At 44.7% G+C, this 20,105-nt stretch overlaps 1 protein-coding gene across 2 annotated transcripts in view; it reads right to left on the reverse strand.

The window, feature by feature from the left end:
• The window catches only part of UNC5B (unc-5 netrin receptor B), a 208,579-nt gene that overhangs the window by 80,750 nt on the left and 107,724 nt on the right, over nt 1–20,105 (reverse strand). The gene's annotated exons all lie outside the window — the stretch shown is intronic.

A 20,105-nucleotide genomic window follows, 5' to 3' on the forward strand; every position in this document is an offset into this window, starting at 1 on the left:
GCCTGGCATTACAAATAAAATAAAATCCAGTATCAAACAAAAGTTTTGGGGAAAGCAGTTGCCACAGGGAACCACTCCTTATGGACAGGTGGAATCCCTCCCACCCAACACCCCCTTTCACTGTCCTGTTATCTTAAGCTGGTTTAGCAGGAAACGTACATTTGTCCCAGCCTTTTAAAAAATGTGTTGGAAATAGCACAAAGTATTGCTGGGTTCATACTGGGAGGAACGGTGGGATATAAATCTAATAAATAAATAAGAATTAAGAAGTAGAAGAGGGACTACCGGAAGTAGTGAGTGGGAGGATGGAAGAGCAAAAGGGGAGCAGGTGCAGAACATCCAGACCACATCTGCTCAGCTTGGAACCTAACAAGTGAAAGCACGCCTATTAGCCATGTCGCTCATGGCCCTATAAAGCTCCTGCCTTTGCTGCCTGTCGGGGAACTACAAAAGCAAGGGATGTGGTCAAGTTCCTAGTCTCGCATAATATATGGCTGGGGACTCATGAGTTGGTGTAGGCCTGATTATACAGCCACGAGAGTGATTGTATACTATAGCCAGCATGGATTTTTCGCATTCCGCAATGTTAAATTGAAAATACCCCCCATGCCATTTTGATGCTTCCCATAAACTAATTTCAAAATAAAACCTTACAAAAATTATAGTCCTGAACTCAGGGACTCTTGCTTAACAACCCTCTAAGTGTTCATTTACCAAATTCTTCCAAGCTACACAGGAAGTGGATTGGACTGTGAAAGACCAAGCCAAATTGTGTTTGCATTTTGACAAATTTGTAGGTCAGTACAATATCTCAGAGAGGAGGTCAGGTCTCCTGCTCCCCTGGTGTTCACTATAGCTGCCCAATTCCCCTGGTTTTTAAAGTTTGATAGAAATATCTGTTGGCTATAGGTACATTCTTAAACCACATGGGTTTTTCTGCCTTTTAGTGAATACAAGGACTTTGAGAGGAGAAGAAGCCACATAGAACAGGGTCTTCAGGGCAGGATTGGGGAAGCACAGGATTTTTTCCCCATGAAAGAGCTTTTACAAACAGCAACAGTAAGGGATATTGGGGAAGAAGAGGTAGTCTGTACTGCAAACCAGTTGTAATTTAAACATGAATATATCCAAGGATAATTCTTTAACTTTTCCCATGAATCTTGGTCCCACTTTGTCCCACTACCAAAACCTGCAAAGCTGCTACTGTATTTGTGTGTATGTATATGTGTGTGTGTGTGTGAATATATATATACATACACACACACACACACACACATATACACAGATACTTTCATGCATACACACAGAGGGCTAGAATGATGCTCTCTTGCTAGTGTTCTTCTCCTTGCATTCTATTCTACAGCAATAAGACTGTGAATAAGGTTGCACAAAGCATGGCTGGAGAATGAATGATATTCTGATATGCACACACAAGCCAAGCACTTGCTGTACTTTCCAGGCACAAACCATAAAACTATTTGAGGTGACAAACTATTAAATATCTCAGACCACAGAAGAAGGCTTGCACTCTTTCAGTGTTTCTGTCGTGATTGGAAGAAATGACCGCAACATTCTGTAATTTCCGTCAGATAATCCAGAGAGTAATGCATGCCTTTTCTCTTGAAACCATTTTGAGTTCTTGGAACTGTTGTGCTTCTGTCTCCCCATCCCCAATATCCTGTAACTGAATACATTAAAAATATACCTAATCAAAGCTAGCTAGGTAAATGACAAAGTCCTGCCAGGGTACAAGCCTGTGGTAGACATGAAAGTTAATTTTGTATTGTGGGTCACTTTATGAAGGTTCACTTCTTGAAGAATAAAATTGCCTCCTTACTTCCATCACAGCAATTCCACTGTCTCAGGTCTAATTCCTTCCTTCCTTCCTTCCTTCCTTCCTTCCTTCCTTCCTACCTACTTACCTACCTACCTACCTACCTACCTACCTAGTTGCTTTGCCTCTCTATCTGGTCTTTGGAACTCTCTCCAGGCCTCACTCATCCCTGATCCTACTTCACACCCCATTATAAAAATGTGAGCCACTGTAAATAACCAGGATACATGTATTAATAGGAGAAAAGATACAGTGTTTTTTAAAACAGATAAATACATGTGTGTTGTCTCAGGCCCTGGGGTGTTAAGAGTCCCATTCCCTCTCTCTCTCCCGCACCCCATTTATGCTGATATGTTGTTGCCTGAAATCCAAGGGATTGTATGCACCCCCTCTTGTTCGCAAAAGGGTTGTAGAAAGATCTGGGTTTGTCACAGCAGCACATGGTATAAGAGAATATGCACATCTGTAAACTCATCCATGGATTTCCCCAATATTAATCTACCACTTTTCATTAGGGTCGCATTGAGGGTTTGTTTGAAGATTATGACCAACAAATAGATTGTCAAGATTAACTCTAATAGAAACTTCCTTATTATCTTTGAGTCGTAGAAATTCTGATCCAGACCCCCACGCAGCCCATTTACTTATTCAGTGGAGACATAAATGACTTCCCTAACAAGAGAACAACTTAAAGGATTAGCTAATGCATGATATATGCTGAATAGTAGTCTAACCAGAAACCAAAGCACAATATTTGAACAGCCTCTGACCTGAAGCAAATGCAGAGTTTAGAAGGAAAGACAAGCGGCATCAGGTTTCTTCCCTTTTTGAACTTAGTGGAATTTCCTACAAAATCCTGAATGTAGAACACAGCAGATCTATTTCTCTGCAACTGTCAAAAAAAGAGAGGCCCCTACACCACAGCAAAGGGCCTCCTCGTCTCATTGTGCCGAAATAAAGCAACACCATGTGCTAGGGTTAATAACTTGAGTTTCCAAGATAATAAACCGTTCCGCCAAGTCAAAAGAAATTGTTCCCTCTTCTTGTCTTCCTTCAAGACTAGAACAATGACTGTCTAACATGACTAGGGCTTAATAATGTATGGGACTTAATAATGCACGACTCGGCAGACACCCTGTGATCGCATTATTAAGCTCCTTTGCAGGCATCACCAGAAACTGGATCCATGTGGCTTCCTATCTCCAACTTTGAAAAGCTGAAAATAATTTAACTTCTGCTTGATTTTTGGCATTATTTATCTGCAAATAAACAATGCGATTTAGGAAGGGAGAGGTGAAAAAGATAAAAGACAAGAACAGAACGTTATTCTGCTGTCCCGCACTTGCCAAAGATTTCACACGCGTTCGCCCTCACACATATAGCTATTGAGGGAGGACTACAAGATGACAAAGGTCCTCTGTAGTTGTGAAGTTTTGATCGTTCTGCCCGACGCTGTGTTTCTGCTTTGCTAGTATCAGTGGGTCAGGGGCTTCCTCCCCCCTTTGCCTGTCCCAACCTCTATTCAGCCCACAGGACAATTCCCTCAGCAAGGGGTGTTATGGAAAAGGAGGGGGGATGTCTTTCAGGAGAGGGGTGCAGAAAGAAAAAGAGAGACAACAACAACAGATGAGAAGCAGGGAGCCAGGAGTGAGGGAAGGAGAGAGCAGGTCAATACATGACATATCTATAGACATACAATTCAGAGCTTTCTGCTACATTTGGCAATTTGGGAGCTTTCTCTGTGGTGACAACAAGTCCCTTCTTGCCTCACTTGTTGGGTGAACAGCTCTAAAGTACGAAGGGGCAAACCTCAGATTCTCTCCCCTCCAGAGCCATTTGCATACTCCAGCGTTTTCCTCTATGCAGCTGGTGAAGGGTTTCAAACCAGAGGGTTGTTCATGTGTTTTGACTTCGGTATCACTGGGATGCCATGACTCTTCTTGGTTAAATGGAACACAACACTGCAAGACTGTGACACAATGCGCTGCAGTAGCAATACCAGACAGATGGAGCAAGAAATGGGCTTGAGAAATATTTCTGTCTCCAGCAGTCCCAGAGTCAGTTTCTTAAGGTAGCCTTTGCAAAAGAGAGAAACTGATAGCATTGGGGAAAGGCTAAGAGTGCTGGCTAGACACACATGGGGTGGACCTTTCCAGTTCTCCAAATATGGGCAATGTAATCTGCATATTATGCAAACTGCTCACTAAGAATGCAAACCAAGCACATTCACTGTTGAATTATCTACCGGTTGCTTTGTGTCTGCTCCTGGCAATTACTTAAACAAGTTGGGGGTGGATCAGAGGAAGCATCTTTTTCACCTGCCTATTTGCTGGTGCCAGGATTTGCTTATCCTTTTTTCTCTGACAACAGTAAAGTGTTCTGGAGAATAGATGTAGCCAGATAGTGTGTCCCAATGCCTCTGATGCGGCTGCACCAGCACCACATGGCTCTACATATACACAATTAATGTGCAGCTAGAAGTTCCATGTGTGTGTGAGTACAGGCAGGAGCAGGCTTGTTTTGACAGGGCAGAACACTGCTTGTACATTTTGTCTCATATCTCCAAATCTGCAATGGCTAGAGGTTTTATTTTAAGTGAATACTGAGACTCTGGGCCAGCCCATTTCCCATGGAAATTTCCCAAATAGGTGGAATCATCCGAGTAAAACATGGCTAAGTGAATCACATGGCAACCTTAGACATACACAAGTATGAACACATTTTCACATTTGCCCCCTATGTAGCTCCACTAGAATTTCAGACTGTGGGCAGGATCCAAAGAACCAAGTGCTCAAGGAGGCATTGAACTTGTGTTTCTTGAACAGTGGCCCTCCATGGTGAATGTAAACCACTTTGACATCTGAGGGTCATCAGCTTGTAATTTCACATCAGGATGTGCCGCTCAAAAGAGGACAGGAGAATTAACCCCTTCATATTGCTGTAGACTGAAGTTTGCACTATTCTTTTGAACTCACTAGGAACAAATGCCACTTCTCATTTGGTAGACATTTTTCAGCAGATAATAAAGCAGTTAACAATATGGCCACTTAATTATGAAGGCTGGCTTCAGTTTAGTATTGAGACCGTTGCACTTTTGTCCATTCCACTGAAGAGCTTGCTTCTCCTTGACCTGACTACACAAGGTCCTCTAAGCAGCTTATTATGAGACCAGCCACTCCCAGGCCATCACTTTCTCTCTCTCCACTGTTTGTGAAAGATGCCCCTAGATTTCTCTACGGGATCTGTTTCAATAATACCTTGGACTTTCAAGACCAAATAAAACTAGGAGAAGGGCTTTAGCTCAGTGGCAGAGCATCTGCTTTGAATGCAGAAGGACCCAGGTTCAATCTTTGGCATTTCTAGATAGAGCTGGAAGAGACTCCTGTATGAAATCCTAGAGAGTTGCTGCCAGTCGGTGTAGACAATACTGAGCTAGATGGACTAATGGCCTGATTCAGTATAAGGCAGCTTCCTGTTTTCCCATGATCAAACACATATGCAGTCAGAAATGGGAGACTCTGTTCTTAATTCTTGCCAATGATTCTCTTTTAGTCAACTCTGTTTGTTAGAGTGTCTTGACAACAGATAGCTACAGAATATAATGGCACTAGTTCAGAAAATCATTACTTAATAATACAGGTAGGACTGAAAGTGAAGGAAAAGAAGGAAAAGCCACTCTCCTCTCCCTTCACCACCCTTTTCCAGAGTCTCTTCTTTCTCAGACTTGAAGCAGGAAAATGGTTAGTGCACAGCATATTTGATGGGATGCATTATTACACATTTTAATCTGATGTTCTTGATCCAGATTACCCACAACATCTGTTTCCTAGTGACTTATCTGCAGATGTCTGCAGCTAGCTCTCTCAACTCCTAAAAGACTGAAGACATAATATTGCAACAATGGGATAGTGTAGATTTAAAACACACACACGTCAATATCATTGTTTTAAAATAAAGACACCAACATAACCCTGGGCAAAGTGATACAGTATTTTTCCTCACTCAACTCCTCTACCTATACGTGGAGATATATTTTATACCAACTGTCACCTAGCCACAGGGCAAATATCTGGAAAAGAAGCATTTAAATCTCCTCTCTTGCAGTTGTTATCCACCAGAGCATTAATGACCAAGAGACTGTGAGCATTAGTAAGCATTATAGTGACCAAGGTGGGTGCCAGTGCTGAGCCACAACATTTGTTCATGGGGGGGGGGGGTGATGCACAGTTTTCTGTATACCAGCAATGTAGAACCAGTTCAAACATTATAAAGGCACAGGAAAAAGGGGGATACAACTGAATTGGAGCTCTGGTGAGACTTCATCCAAAGTGACACTTGTGGATCTTACTCATGGTGAGATATACAAGCTCCTCAAATTATCTGGGGGTCACGGGATCTCACCAGGTTAACATTACAGGGAAATGAGGAAAGCAGAAACCAGAGTCACGCATTCCAGCTAGAACTCAGCACACTGAAACTATCAAGTACAAGTACAAAGTGCCACCGGCTGAAGAACAGACATATTATTGGGATTCATTCCTTTGGGGTATGATGGGGAGTGATTCCTATTACTTCCTACAATTGTTACTGTGTGAATGCAGCAGAGCTTGAAAACATGTGCCCACAGAGGTGCATTCCAGCAGAGAGCCAGGTTGGCTACAGCTTCCTGCCATGGAAACTCTCGGTGACAAACACCGGTTTGTCGCTGCGTACTGTGTAAACTGGCCCATCCAGGGGTTGGTATGTATCTTAGAAAGCATTTTTATTTAAAGGTGCATGTGGAAGGAACGTCTGCAGCAGGACTCTCACTCACTTTCTATTCCTTGATTCTGCTTCCCCACCCTTCTACTGTTTCTGGGAGAAAAGTATAAACAGACTCATTTATGGATTAGTGATTACTGCTCTATGTTTCAACTCAAGCAAATTATAGGCAAGAAACACCATCCCCTTTAAACATCCCCTTCCTTCTTGTGAGCTAAGCCACTGTATCGGAGGGAGAGGGACAGACAGATCCTTTCCCAGATCCTTGCTCAGTGGCACTTGGATTACAGGTCCAGATTAGCAACATTAATTTAATAGAGAAAGATCCCGTGGGTGGGGGATCAAAGAAAGTAAGAACTGGAGTCTTTTGTATGCATATTTGGGATGTTGGTACAGACAGGAATGTCAAAGAATCCTGGCACCAACCTCTCCCCCTCCAACTCTCCCCCTTTCCTCCATCTTTTCCTCATGAAGTGACATGTACAAAGATATGCTTGTGCAGTGGGAAGTGCTCATTGCTAAAAGTGCAAAGGGTGTCATATCACTGAATACAACTTTCAAGAGCATAAAAGCATGGGCTTACCATACAATCTTCCCAGGGGCATTACTTCCCCACATTGGGATAATTTACACCTGTTTCTGTACACCAGCAGCATGAACCGAGTATCTAATCTATTGATCTATGTTTTGAGGAAGCAGTAGAGCCAGGGTGGGCAACCTGCAGCCATAGCCTAAATTCATGCAGCCCTTGACCTAGTCATAGAATCATAGAATAGTAGAGTTGGAGGGGGCCTATAAGGCCATCAAGCTCAATGCAGGAATCCAAATTAAAGCATTCCCGACAGATGGCTGTCCAGCTGCCTCTTGAATGCCTCCAGTGTCAGAGAGCCCACTACCTCTCTAGGTAATTAGTTCCATTGTCGTATGACTCTAACAGGACTTTTTCCTGATGTCCAGTCGAAATCTGGCTTCCTGCAACTTGAGCCCATTATTCCATGTCCTGCACTCTGGGACAATCAAGAAGAGATCCTGGCCCTCCTCTGTGTGGCAACCTTTCATGTACTTGAAGAGTGCTGTCATATCTCCCCTCAGTCTTCTCTTCTCAGTTCTTTCAGTCTCTCCTCATAGGGCTTTGTTTCCATTCCCCTGATCATCCTTTTTGCCCTCCTCTGAACCTGTCTCTAAAGCTCTCTGGAAGTGATCAGCTCAGACTTCCGGCAAGCTCAGTTTCTCCCTCCCCTGGCAGCCTGCTGGGTGGGAGGGCGAGAGAGAGACAAGGGGGTGGCCCATCCACTTTTCATTCAGGCCCCACCCACTGCCAGCATGTGGCCACTGACAGATTACCCCCAAGAGAATGTCGCCATTGACGGAAAAACACTAACCTAACCCCCTGTGCATCGGAAGGAAGACCCCAAAGAGGCTATGTACTAGTCTCCTTTCTCAGTAAAGAACAAGAGTGTAGGAAGAACTAAGTCAAATTTTACTCACTTTACCACTTCACTAGAAAAGACAATAATGCTGGGAAAAACAGAAGGAAGTAGAAAAAGAGGAAGGCCAAACAAGCGATGGATTGATTCCATAAAGGAAGCCACAGACCTGAACTTACAAGATCTGATCAGGGTGGTTCAAGACAGATGCCCTTGGAGGTCACTGATTTATAGGATCACCATAAATCGTAGTCGACTTGAAGGCACGTAACAACAACAAACCACTTCCTGCCATTTAGAAATGGACAACTAATTCTTAGGCCCAACTACATGCTACAAATAATGATTTGTAATGGGAGCCAGGAGGCTATTTTAAACAGGAAAGGCTGGAGGTCATTAAGAGTGGGGAAGGGGCAGTGAGGAAGAGTTTCTTAACTCTTTTCCAGCCCACCTTTCCCCCCCTCCAAATTACCCCATGGCTTTCCCCCCCCCCCCGGTGGAATTTCAAATGCGTGTTTTCTCTTGCACTTGAAATCCCACAGGGGGGAAAATGCAATGGGAGTGATTTGAAGCAGGGAAATAGCAAGACAGCCCTTTCCTCACTCCCATTCCCGCTCCTGCCACTGCTACTGATATATGCGTTTGTGTAGTTTAGGCTTCATAAAAATAGGAACAAACTGCAGCGGAAGCTACTCCATTAGGGTGAATGGGTCGCTGTCCCACCAACCAGTCTGCCTCCACCTCCCTACCTTTCTTACACCCCGTCAAGGGGGTGGCTCTGTCTGTCATTGGCTCTGGCTCCACCTCTCATGGGCCTCCCTGCCTTTCGCCCCACCACTCCAAGGGGCACTAGCCACCATTGACAAAGTGATCCTAACTATGCTTGCCAAATGGGGAGGGGAGGAGAGAAGAACAGCCTGGTTAGTTTTGTGCCTTTAATGAAGACTTGACATGCAGGAACGTGTGATATAGAAGAAAACGTTATCGCCTGCTCATTATTGCAGTTGCTAAAGGCCCAGCTACGGGGGGGGGCATGACTAAAAAGTCCCTAACTTGGACATATTTGCTTTTGGTGCTGCCCATTCCATCACAGTATTGGTGATCCAGAACATAAGTTCCCAGCTTCTACATGGAGTGAGGCTGATATTGCCTGAAGTTCTGGTTTTGGGACCCTCTTTGTATTAAGGTGCTCTTGCCTGCCATCATCTTCTGATTGTGTTAGAAACTGTAGCTAATTGATGCAGGCAATCCCCAATCACCCCTCATCTTCCTCACAGGGGTATTTTGGGGCTTAATTAATGTTTGTTCAGTGTTTTGAAATCCTCAGATGAAAGGCCTTATAGAATTGCAAAGTGGCGTTGTTAGACTCTTCTAACCAGAATGTTCCCTGCCCCGTAGGCAACACCTATTATGATGCCATCCTGCTGAGACATGGCAGCATGAAGTGGCTCCTGGGAAATTTTCTGAAGCTGAGTCTACAGCTGCTGGAAGAGTTTCTCTCTCTCTCTCTCTCTCTCTCTCTCACACACACACACACACAGAGAGAGAGAGAGAGAGAGAGAGAGAGGAGAGCGAGTGAGCATACAGGCCGATAAGTAGCATCTATTCCCTGTTTATCAGTCTAATTTTATTTTGTAATCATATCCATATTTTGGAAATCCTGGCTCCTAAAATGAGCAGTGTGAAAATGCCTGCACATGATACAATGAAAGCATTTAAGAGACAGTGCAAAAGCAAGTGAGCAAGGGGAGTGGGTTTTGGAAGATGAAGGTCGTTTGGGGAGAAATGGGAATTCCCTGTGAAGTAGGTTAGGCTGAGAAATGGTGATAGGCCAAGGGTCACCTAGTGAACTTCATGGCTGACTGTGGAGTTGATCCCTGGTTGCCCAGGTCCCACTACAACATTCTTAACTGCTACAGCACAGTGCCATACAATTACAAGAGTATGAGCTGCTCTAGGATCATGAAATTGATAAAGACCAGGATGCAAATCTAAATAACAATTATATAAATAAATGCAAAGGAGTAAGCATTTAACACAATGGGGATTATTTCTGAGTAGATATTCATAGGATTGTGTTTATTGCAGCACATGCTGTGATCTATAAACATGTAGTTTGCAAATACAAGGACTGCACTGTAAGAATTCCCTTTTTTGAAGCAGGAGAGCTGGTGGTGAAAAATGGACTGCCTTCAAGTCGATCCTGACTTATGGCGACCCTATGAATAGGGTCTTCATGGTAAGCGGTATGCAGAGGTGGTAGTGGTTTGGACTACGACCTGGGAGACCAGGGTTCAAATCCCCACACAGCCATGAAGCTCACCTTGGGCCAGTCACTGCCTCTTAGCCTCAGAGGAAGGCAATGGTAAACCCTGTCTGAATACCGCTTACCATGAAAACCCTATTCATAGGGTCACCATAAGTCGGAATTGACTTGAAGGCAATCCATTTCCATTTTTTTCCTCTGAGGCTGAGAGGCAGTGACTGGCCCAAGGTCACCCAGTGCGCTTCATGGTTGTGTGGAGGTAGTGGCACATAAAAGGAGAGAGGAACCAATACTGACCCTTTCCTGCTATCCAGAGCAGCATTTTTCAAATCGCTGATAGCTGAGTGGGGGCAGGGAGAATTGTAGGCATACATCACCCTTGTATAGTAACTTTTAGAGTATGTGATATAGCAATGGGGATTACCTGCAGGGGTGTAGTCATCCAGGGTTGTGAGGGGGGGATCATAAGCCCAGACCTTTTTTGGGAGCAGGGTCCCAGTCAGGTCCCTCTGTGTAAATCAGTCAGCATGAAAAGGGAGTATGTTAGCCACTGAAAAAGCTCCTTGTTCTTTCATGCTGATTGTAGCCAATCAGAGTGAAAGGAGGTGAGTCAGCTACTGAGAAGACTCTTCTCAGTGGCTAACACAGCCTCCCCTTTCATTGGCTCCTAGGGACATCTTTTGTAGTGGAGTGGGGACTTGTAAGATGACAGGGAAAGCAAGGGAGATGACGGAAAGTGAAAAAGGGGCATGGCTGTGAGGGGGTGTGACGTGATGATCATGAATGGACTCTGCACTTCAGAATTTGTCTCTACGCTACTGATTACCTGCAACTGCAAATTCAGAGCTGTAATTCATGCAGAGATACAACAAAATAGATGGCCAGGGGATTTTACTGTATTTCTGTATCAGCAGTGGCTAAATAATCCAAGTGCACTGGCTACAGAGTTACCTTCATGTACATTGTGCAGGAAGACCTGGGTGTTTGAAGACCCCCTCTCTCTCAGCCATGACGCTCACTGGGTGATTCTAAGCCAGTCAGTCACTGTATCTCGGCCTAATCCACATCACAGGCTTGTTGTGGAGGTAAAAATGGGCCAACCTTCTGTACAACTTTGTAATATTCGTTCCTGAGCTTCTTGGGGCACAAATGTGTCGGGTGAATAATAAATGAACCCAAAGAAGTATCCCAAATGTGGTTAAAGTGTAAGTCTGGTGCATGGCCCTTTAAGCTGAGGAGGAAGAAAAAGCACTCTAGCGCTACAGGCGCTCACTGGGGATTTCTTTGTTTTGAGGGATTCTGGGTTTTGTTTTTGCCTTTGCAATTGTTGCTGGCGGAGCTTACAGGCCTGGTTTGAACTACCTGACAGTTATTTTTAAAGCCTGAACAACTTGTCTTGGGTAGGCGAAAGGATGGAAACTAAATCTGGGTATGATGATATTCTTTTTGTGCTTGTTTGGTTGGGCATATCCTTGTCAAATTTTGATTGCTGCACGGCTGCTTTTTTCACCATCTTTTTCAGGTTGTTGCCTTAAGGATGACTGCATACCACATCTCTGCACCTCAGACTACGAAGATATGGACAGAGGTTGAGGTCTTTCTCAGAAGTGACTTGCCAGGAGACTTAATGTTATTGGTACTGATATCCAAAGAAGAGAATTGGTCAAGAGTTTCAATTTTGAGAGTTGCAAGAAGAACATTATCTTGCACATACCTGCAAACCGCTATGCATGCATGACTCATGTATAGAGCAACAGTGGGTTAAGGCAAGAGCAGGGCTCCATTTTTAGCCCTGCCTCTGCCATCACATCTCCTTCCTGCAACAACTATGCTTTGCACATGCTTGTCTGTACGGAAAACCCAGTCTGTAAGCTGTGTGATGAGGACAGCCAGTTGTGTGAATGTCCTGATTGCACAGAGTCCCTTACATGCAATCCAGGCCTTGCACATTGCTGCCTTTTTACAGACAGTTGCAGAAAAGCAGGTGCAGCATAGGGGTGTGTGTGTAGACTATTAGCCCTGCTCCTTACTGAACACACAATTTCCCTACACATGAGTAATGCGTGCCCAGGGCTCAAGAGATTTCTAAGCCTTTGCAATCATTCGTAGCATGAACGTGCATTGAGTACGCTTTAAAATTGCTCTCTGTAACTTCCATCCTGGTAGAATAAAACAGGTGGTTACAAAAGTTTGCTGCATTTGCAACTCTCCTATGACTTCTTGTATTTCATATTATTATACATCCATGATAATGCTTTTTTAAAATATATATATATTTTTTATCAGTCATGATTTGTACGAAAGCATACCCTTAAATGGACAGGAAAAAACTGGTCATATACTGTAACACATGCCTAGGAGTCTACTCCTCCATGCATCTTTGCTTCATGGTTGGCTCATCCATAGGATTTCTTAAAATTTCCCCCTGCAAAGTGTACTTGGCTAGGCTTTGAACTATGCTCTCTGTAGCCTTCAGGGTTTTTTCAGTGTTAGGGTGTGGGGTTGGCAAGAATCCTTTCAGTACTTGGTCTGGCGCCACTCGAGTGTTGCTAGCAGCAAAGCTCATGGAGCTATTCTTAGTTCTCACAGTCAGAGAGTATAAATAATGAGGGGAAGGTTTATTGATCTTCAGAAGAGCTTTGAGTGTCAAGAGAAACTTGAAGGGTAACCAAGATTTTCAGTCTCTTATTGGAAACAGAGTAGATGAGGAGAAAGAGGAGGAATGGGAGTGGCAAGCATTAAGAGCCCATCTGAGTATAGCAATTATGCAGGTGTCATTCAGCTTGCAAGGAAAAAAAGAGCACAGTAGCATGGTTCAACTCTACAGATGCACAGTGGCGTACCTAGCGTATTTGACACCGGAGCAGATAATTTCTTAACACCCCCCCCGTGGATGTTCTCCCTGCTGCCCCCGGCCTTCTTCCACAGCTGCTGGCAGCCCCACCCCACCCCCAAACACGCTACTGCTACGACCTCCACTGAGGCCTCTCCAGGCAGTGGCTGACAGGTGGCCTCACGCTCCCTGCCCCCCCAACATGAGACAGAGAAGGCACCCCAGATCCCTCCCCCGGAAGTTCAAGCCCAACACACACGCGCAGGCCACCCATCCCGAAGAGCCCAGGAGGAGTCCTGCTCCCCAGCCCCCCCCCCACATGCAGGTGTGGCATCCTCTCCTTTCTCCCAGGGGAAGATTGCGTGTGTGGGGGGGGGAGGCTGCTGTTTGCCCAGAGCCCTTTCTGCCACTGCTGCTAAGGAGGCCTCCCTGGCCGCTGGCCGTGACACATAGGGACGGTCTCCATCTTCCCCGACCCTCCCCCACTAGGAGCTCTCCAAGCCCCGACGCGAGTCAAAAAAGGGTACACACACACGCCTGAGCGGAAGAAGAGTCAAAGAGAGGCGGCCCTCCTCCGTGGTAGAAACGGGACCCCTTCCCGGGAAGCAGCCGCTTATCTGCTGAGAACTGCCCGCGGGCTACTCCAAGTAGGACAGCCAAGGGGACGACGAAGGAAGCGAGCGCCGCCAGCAAACCGACGGCTCCAACTGCCGGGGCCATGCTGAGTTTGGAGAACTTTTGCGAGGAGTCTGACTCAGCTCAGGCGCTCTCTCCTAACGCCGCGAGGAAAGTTCGTCTTCCTGGTCAGTCTGGATCGTCCTGTTGCCAGGATGAAAGGGACCAGAGTTTTGTTTTTTTAAAAAGCTGGAACAGTCACCTTTTCTCCTCTGCAGTGGCTACGCTGGGCTACCCTCCCCCCTCGTGTGTGCACCCATCTCCAGGGACAATCCCGAGCCAGGCGCTCCTGCACTTGGCGACGGCGGCTGGTGTGCTGCAGTAGAGTTACTTTGCCACTCAGCGAGCGGGGAAGGAAGGAGCCGAACACGCCCGTCCAACCCTCCGGTTCACAGCGCTTTGACAGAGGGAATCTCAGACAATGCACCCCCTTATTGCTTGCGCCCGGGTCGGACCGCCCCCACCGATCCGCCCTTGGTACGCCACTGCGGATGAACCTTTCATGCAAATGATAATTGTTTTGCTTTGGACTGAATCTCCTCCAACTTGGGCCCCACCTGCTCCATATATTTAAAGCAGTCATGACTTCCCCCAAAGAATCCTGGGGTTGTAGTTTAAAGGTGCTGAGAGTTGTCAGGAGACCCCTATCCCCCTCACAGTGCTACAGTTCCAGAGTGGTTTAACAATCAATCCCTCTTCCCAGGGAACAGTGGTAACTGTAGTTCTCTGAGAGGAAAACGGATGGGGGGGGATCTCCTGACAACACCCTTAACAAACTACAGTTCCCAGGATTCTTTGGGGGAAGCCATGACTATTTAAAGTGGTATAACAATGCTTTAAAAGTATAGTGCAGCTGAGGCCAGGGACTCAATTGGCAGGAGAGGTATGGACATAGAAGAAGAACCTGCTGGATCAGGGCAATGGCCTATCTAGTCCAGCATCCTGTTCTCACAGTGGCCAACCAGACACAGGCCATGGCAAGTCCAAAAATACCTGTGGTTGCTTCCAGACTGTCAGTATTTTGCAAGAGGAATTCAGTTGTTTACTAGAAATTTAGGTTTGTGTAATTAAAGTTGATTAAAGCTCTCTGTTGCTCTGGCAAAATGACGACAAAAACACTTTTTGTAGTTAGGAAAGTGACAGGGAAGTGAACGAAAAAGTGTGGGATAAACAACAGATTAATGGGAAGCTGCATAGCTTCCACACAAACAAATCAAAAGGATAGCTCAATAAGGACTGGACATTGTATAACCTCCACATAAGCTTTGTGTAAGCAAATCGGGAAGAATGCTCACTAAACAGGGCATCTGGAGGAGCCCTGTGGCGTGACGTCAACATTTCCCCATTCTGCTTCATTGGCTTCCACTTGCTGGTGGATGCTAACACAGTGACACCATGTCATGTGTATGCTCACACAAACCCATCCATGCATTAAAAGACTGCAGAGTGGGGACTGTGCAATCTAGCCTTGCCCACACCGTCACCAGCCTTGCCTTCTGTTGCCACATACCTGGTGGTATATGTAGAGGAACACCTCTGTCTGCAAGTGGAACTTTCTGATGTCTCTTGAATGCATGGATGTTAGGAAGCATGGTGGTAGCAATGGGTAGGGCTAGTTCATGCACCCCATGAACCCTTCTGAACATGGAAGGGTTTGTGGGACACACACACCCCACACACCTATTAGCAGAGAGACTTGGGATGGGATATTGTTTGGCAGCTCCTACCCATCTTCCTGTGTCATTCAATTTGGGCCTCTGCAGTCTCAAACAAGAGTCAAACCTCCTCATGTACAGAAATTAGAGTCGAAAGTTAAACCAGAGGTAATCAACATGGTGCCCTCCAGATGATGTGGACTATGGTTCCCATAACTCCTGACCATTGACTGTGCTGGCTGAGGGTAATTGCAACTGTAGTCCAAAACAGCAGAGAGGTACTACATTTGTCACCCCTGGGTTAGACACACAGAAAGTAGAGCTTTAAAATTAGCATGGGATTAGGATATTTAATGCAAAAATACACTCTTTCATTAAAGATGTCACTGGCCCACAGGAAGCACTGCTACCAACTTTGCTGCTGTATATGTAATTTTCAGTTTACTTTTTGGTAGATTGAGAGCTGCCTCCTCTTTTTTAAAATCAAATAAAAGCATCAGAGGAAAATTGAAACCAAAGAGGTAGTATTTTGTAACTGACTTTAGGAAGATTTTGTTTTTTCTTTTTTGGGGGGGGGATTTGCTAAGTATAATATGTATTGTTAAGAGAGCAGGTACAGCATAGTGGCTAAGACGAGTGGGAGCTGGAAAGGTCCTGGTTCAAATCTTACCTCAGCCACAAACAGACTAGATGGCCAGTAATTCTATCATCTCCGCCATCCATCTGCAATATGGGGATTATAATACTAGACAACCATATAAGGCTGTTGTAAGGACTGAGAAAGTAAACAAGAAGTGCTCTGAACTCATGAAAAGTGCTGTATAGATGCTGCTGAACAATTAATCATTTTTTGAAATAAGGAACTCAAACATTTACTTTCTCAATTTTGTCAGTTCAGTTTTTGCAAGAAATGTGTATGATGGCATACCCACTTGCCAGTTTTAATTTAATCTGGACAACTGAAGAGAGAAACAATAGCTGTTTAAACAACAATAGTCACCGACATTTTATAAGTTACGCTATGGTAAACTGTTAAAATACAGAATGAAATAAAATAAGCCAAAGTTGGCTGTGAAAACATACAAAATAAACATTCTCAAACCAATGAATCCCACTCGCATTTCCTTCTCATTGAGTTTTGAACAATAATATGCTCTTTGTAGAGGATTAATTACGTTAGCTGTCATATGTTTCCCTGATTTTCTATTGCTTTTTTCCCTGCATGTTTCCATTTGCAAGCTGATGAAATTGGTGTTTACTGGTGAGAATCAAAAGTCAGAAATGTATTTTAGTGCTAGCAATTTTCCTCTTCAAAAATGCACCTAGGAGGTATTGGAAATAAAAGGCAGATGTGTGTCCACAGTCATTTTTTTTAAAAAAGGGTTTTGGCTTGTGGTAGTGTTTTAAAAAACCAAACCATGACAATGCTTTAATTTAGAACACTTTAAAGGGATAATTTTGCACAGAATGAGAGAACTTTTTTTTTAAAGGGCCAAAGGGAGCACAAGCCTAGCATAGTATTTCTTTCAAAAGATAGTATGCACCTCAACATGTTGAATGGTGGTAAGCATCTCTTTTACACTTCCCAATGCACGATCCAGACAAAAACTAGACTTACCGGAGCGGCCACTCACAAATCATGAGGCCTGTGTTGTTGTTTCCTCTGAGAGAGAGGAGGGTGTGAAATTGCCATATGATCACCACAATGAAGAGTTTTCCCCTTGGCCTGGGAAAACATCTACTATGAATACACTCTCTCATCATCATCTTTTAATGCTCGTTAAGTATTCATTGCTGGTTTACATCAAAACACAGTGCAGGTGCCAGGCCTCCTCAAGAAGGGGCCGTGGGAGGGGGAGGAGCAATGAAGCTCCACATGTTGTGACAAAGGAGCCAGATGCAATATGACATGGCCAGGCAGGACTGCTACAGATGAGAAGCATAATGGAACAAATTCCCTGCTGTTTCATAAGTTGTAGATGGAAACGAAAGCTCAAGAGATATGGCTTCCCCCTTTTATCTCTGGCAAGGACTACTTTTTTTCAGGAAAGGGGGAAAAAAACACAGTCCCATTGAGGAAAAATATATACCATCTTCCCCACCCCTGGACCCAGTCAAAAACATGAAATTGTGCATATGCCTTCATCTGCAAGGGATGTAGCTGAGTACCAGCAGACCTGCTAATGCAGCTCCTCTTTTAAACTCCCATTTGGCTGCAAACCTGTTGACTTCAATGGGTTTTAAGCAGCCTTAATGCAGACAGGATTGCAGCGATTGGACAAAACCATTTCAAAGCATGCAGTGTGATCCTGAGCATGTCTATGTCTACAAGCAAGCCCACTGAGTTCAATGGGAATTATTAGGGAGTAGGTGGGCTTAGAATTGCAGTCTTATTTCCCAATGCAACTTGGGAAGCAAAGGTCTCCAGTTTTAGTCCTGGCAGATGTGATATTGCATATCCACTTGCACCCCCAAGAATATGCATGTTTCTTGCTCTCTCACACACAGATGCACACAAAAACCAGAAGCTGTCCCAGTTTAAGAACTACTTGGCACAACTATTGTCCTAATGTTAGGGGAGAAACCCTTCTCTTTAGGGTGGCTGAACTGTTTAGAACACTAGATCACACTGTCATTACAGAGCAAGGAACCAGCCAATTCCTTTCTCTGTCCTCTGGTTCCAGCTCTGTGGGATGCAGGGGAAGGAAAAGATGCAGCGATTTACTTTGCAATTCACTTGTCTCCCAGACTTGCATTTGGAAAGCCAGGGCGCGGTGGCAGTGAGGAAGAGCTGTAAAGAAAAAGAGGAGCTGCAGACAGGTTTGTTGGTGTGCCAGGCCTTTCTAGTTGCTGCTCCTCCTGATAAAATCCAGCCCTGCCAAAAACATGGCAGCTGCCTTTGAATGGCCAGAAGAGCCCAGGATGGGGCTATTTGTGTATGCGATGCACTTGACCCTGTTCATTTATGACAAGGAGCTGCAAAAGGCTGATGCAAGTTGGAAACAGTCGATGAAACAGAGATACAGAGGATATAATGGGGCCCTGTCAGCAGCCTCCTGGGACAGCTGCTGTTACTTTCTAGCTGCTGTTTGCAGCTTGCTGATGTAATCGCTGGTCCTCATTAACTCAGTGAAAGGAGTACATTAACCTCTTTTTCTAAAGTGAGGAGTGGGAGATTGTTTTTTGGGGGGTGCGGTCGTGGCAACAGTGCCTTACTAGGGTAAGCAGACAGGCCTGCAGGAAAGGGAAAACAGGAGTGTAGCTGGACGTTTTGTCTGCCAGAAAGGACCACATGTGTATTACAACTGGTAGGTTCCCAGTGGATGAGAATTAACAGGAGAGAGGGATGGGCAGGAAAGGAGAGTTATTACAATATTGTTTTCAGAGCTATTGCTGACAGTGCATGAGAACGAGACAGCGTGTGTATATTGAAGGAGCTGTGCTTAGATCTGTCCACCTACATATTTATACCACACTTATCATCACTGTAGCATCTGAAATACTTCAGTGTATATAAATGCGCGCACACATGCCACACCAATTCCCAGTGCTCACATGGTCTCCATATTTAACAGAGAGGCCACAGGGAGGAGTTAAGTTGGAAACTGGGTTAAGTGCATTTCTGACAGCTTTCTAACACCCCTTCCAAGCTTTTGAAAAAGAAAGGTAAAAACACGGTACCAATGAATCATTGACCTGCACAAATATGTTTTCACAACCACAGCAAATAAAGAATTGTATCATTTTCTATGGCATCAACAAATTGAGTTATGCTGCGATGAATCAAGGCTGAACCGCATGTATTTGAAACTGGCCTTTAATCTCTGTGGCCGCAGACTGGTGCCACAGAATGGATCGTTCTAGAGACATCTAGCAGGCCTAATAAGTAAGTACTGTATGTCTCTGTATGATCTGACCAAACCCAAGAAAAAGACATGACAGTTTCCCCTCCAAGACTGGCATGGGGAAAGGCAGACGCGCCTTTTGTGTTCTTGATGCCCATATCTTCTCTCAACCAGGAAGGTGAATCTACATGATCACATAGTGACTTTTCCCAGTCACCTTATGGAGAGATCTAATGGAAATGGGATGTGTACAAAGAGTCCATATAGCTTTCTTTCCACAGGGTAATGGACATTCAAACAGGCATCAGAACACCATATTAAATTTGCATATGTTGGGCGATAGGCCACACAGTGCATGCAAAAATCTAACAGTGAGATGGAAATAATGCCATGGGAATTGGATGTAAAAAACTGCAGTTTCATCAGGCACTTTTGCCTTGGGAATTGCTGCTGTGGACAGAGTTACGTTAACCAGTCATTAAGGAGTGAGGCCTTTTTACTGGACTCCTTCCTTCTTAACAACAACACATGTGGCTCAAGAATTACTAGAACCCCATTACACCAATTAGCTGTAATGCCTTTGCTTTCAAGGCTTTCCAAAGCTCTAGGGAATACAACTGGAGGTGTTCCATGTTTCAGGGAAGAATGCATAGATAATCCTTCCCAGTAGATGGGGATATGAGCAATTAGAAACGTCAAGTAGTAATAGTTATTTCTAAAACACTTATGTAGCCCCATCAATGGTCATGGCATCAGCACAACATCATTATGTTAGAGCAGCCTTCCCCAACCTCATGGCCTCCCAACGT

This window comes from Rhineura floridana, chromosome 7, assembly GCF_030035675.1.
Source record: "Rhineura floridana isolate rRhiFlo1 chromosome 7, rRhiFlo1.hap2, whole genome shotgun sequence".
Classification (NCBI taxonomy): domain Eukaryota; kingdom Metazoa; phylum Chordata; class Lepidosauria; order Squamata; family Rhineuridae; genus Rhineura; species Rhineura floridana.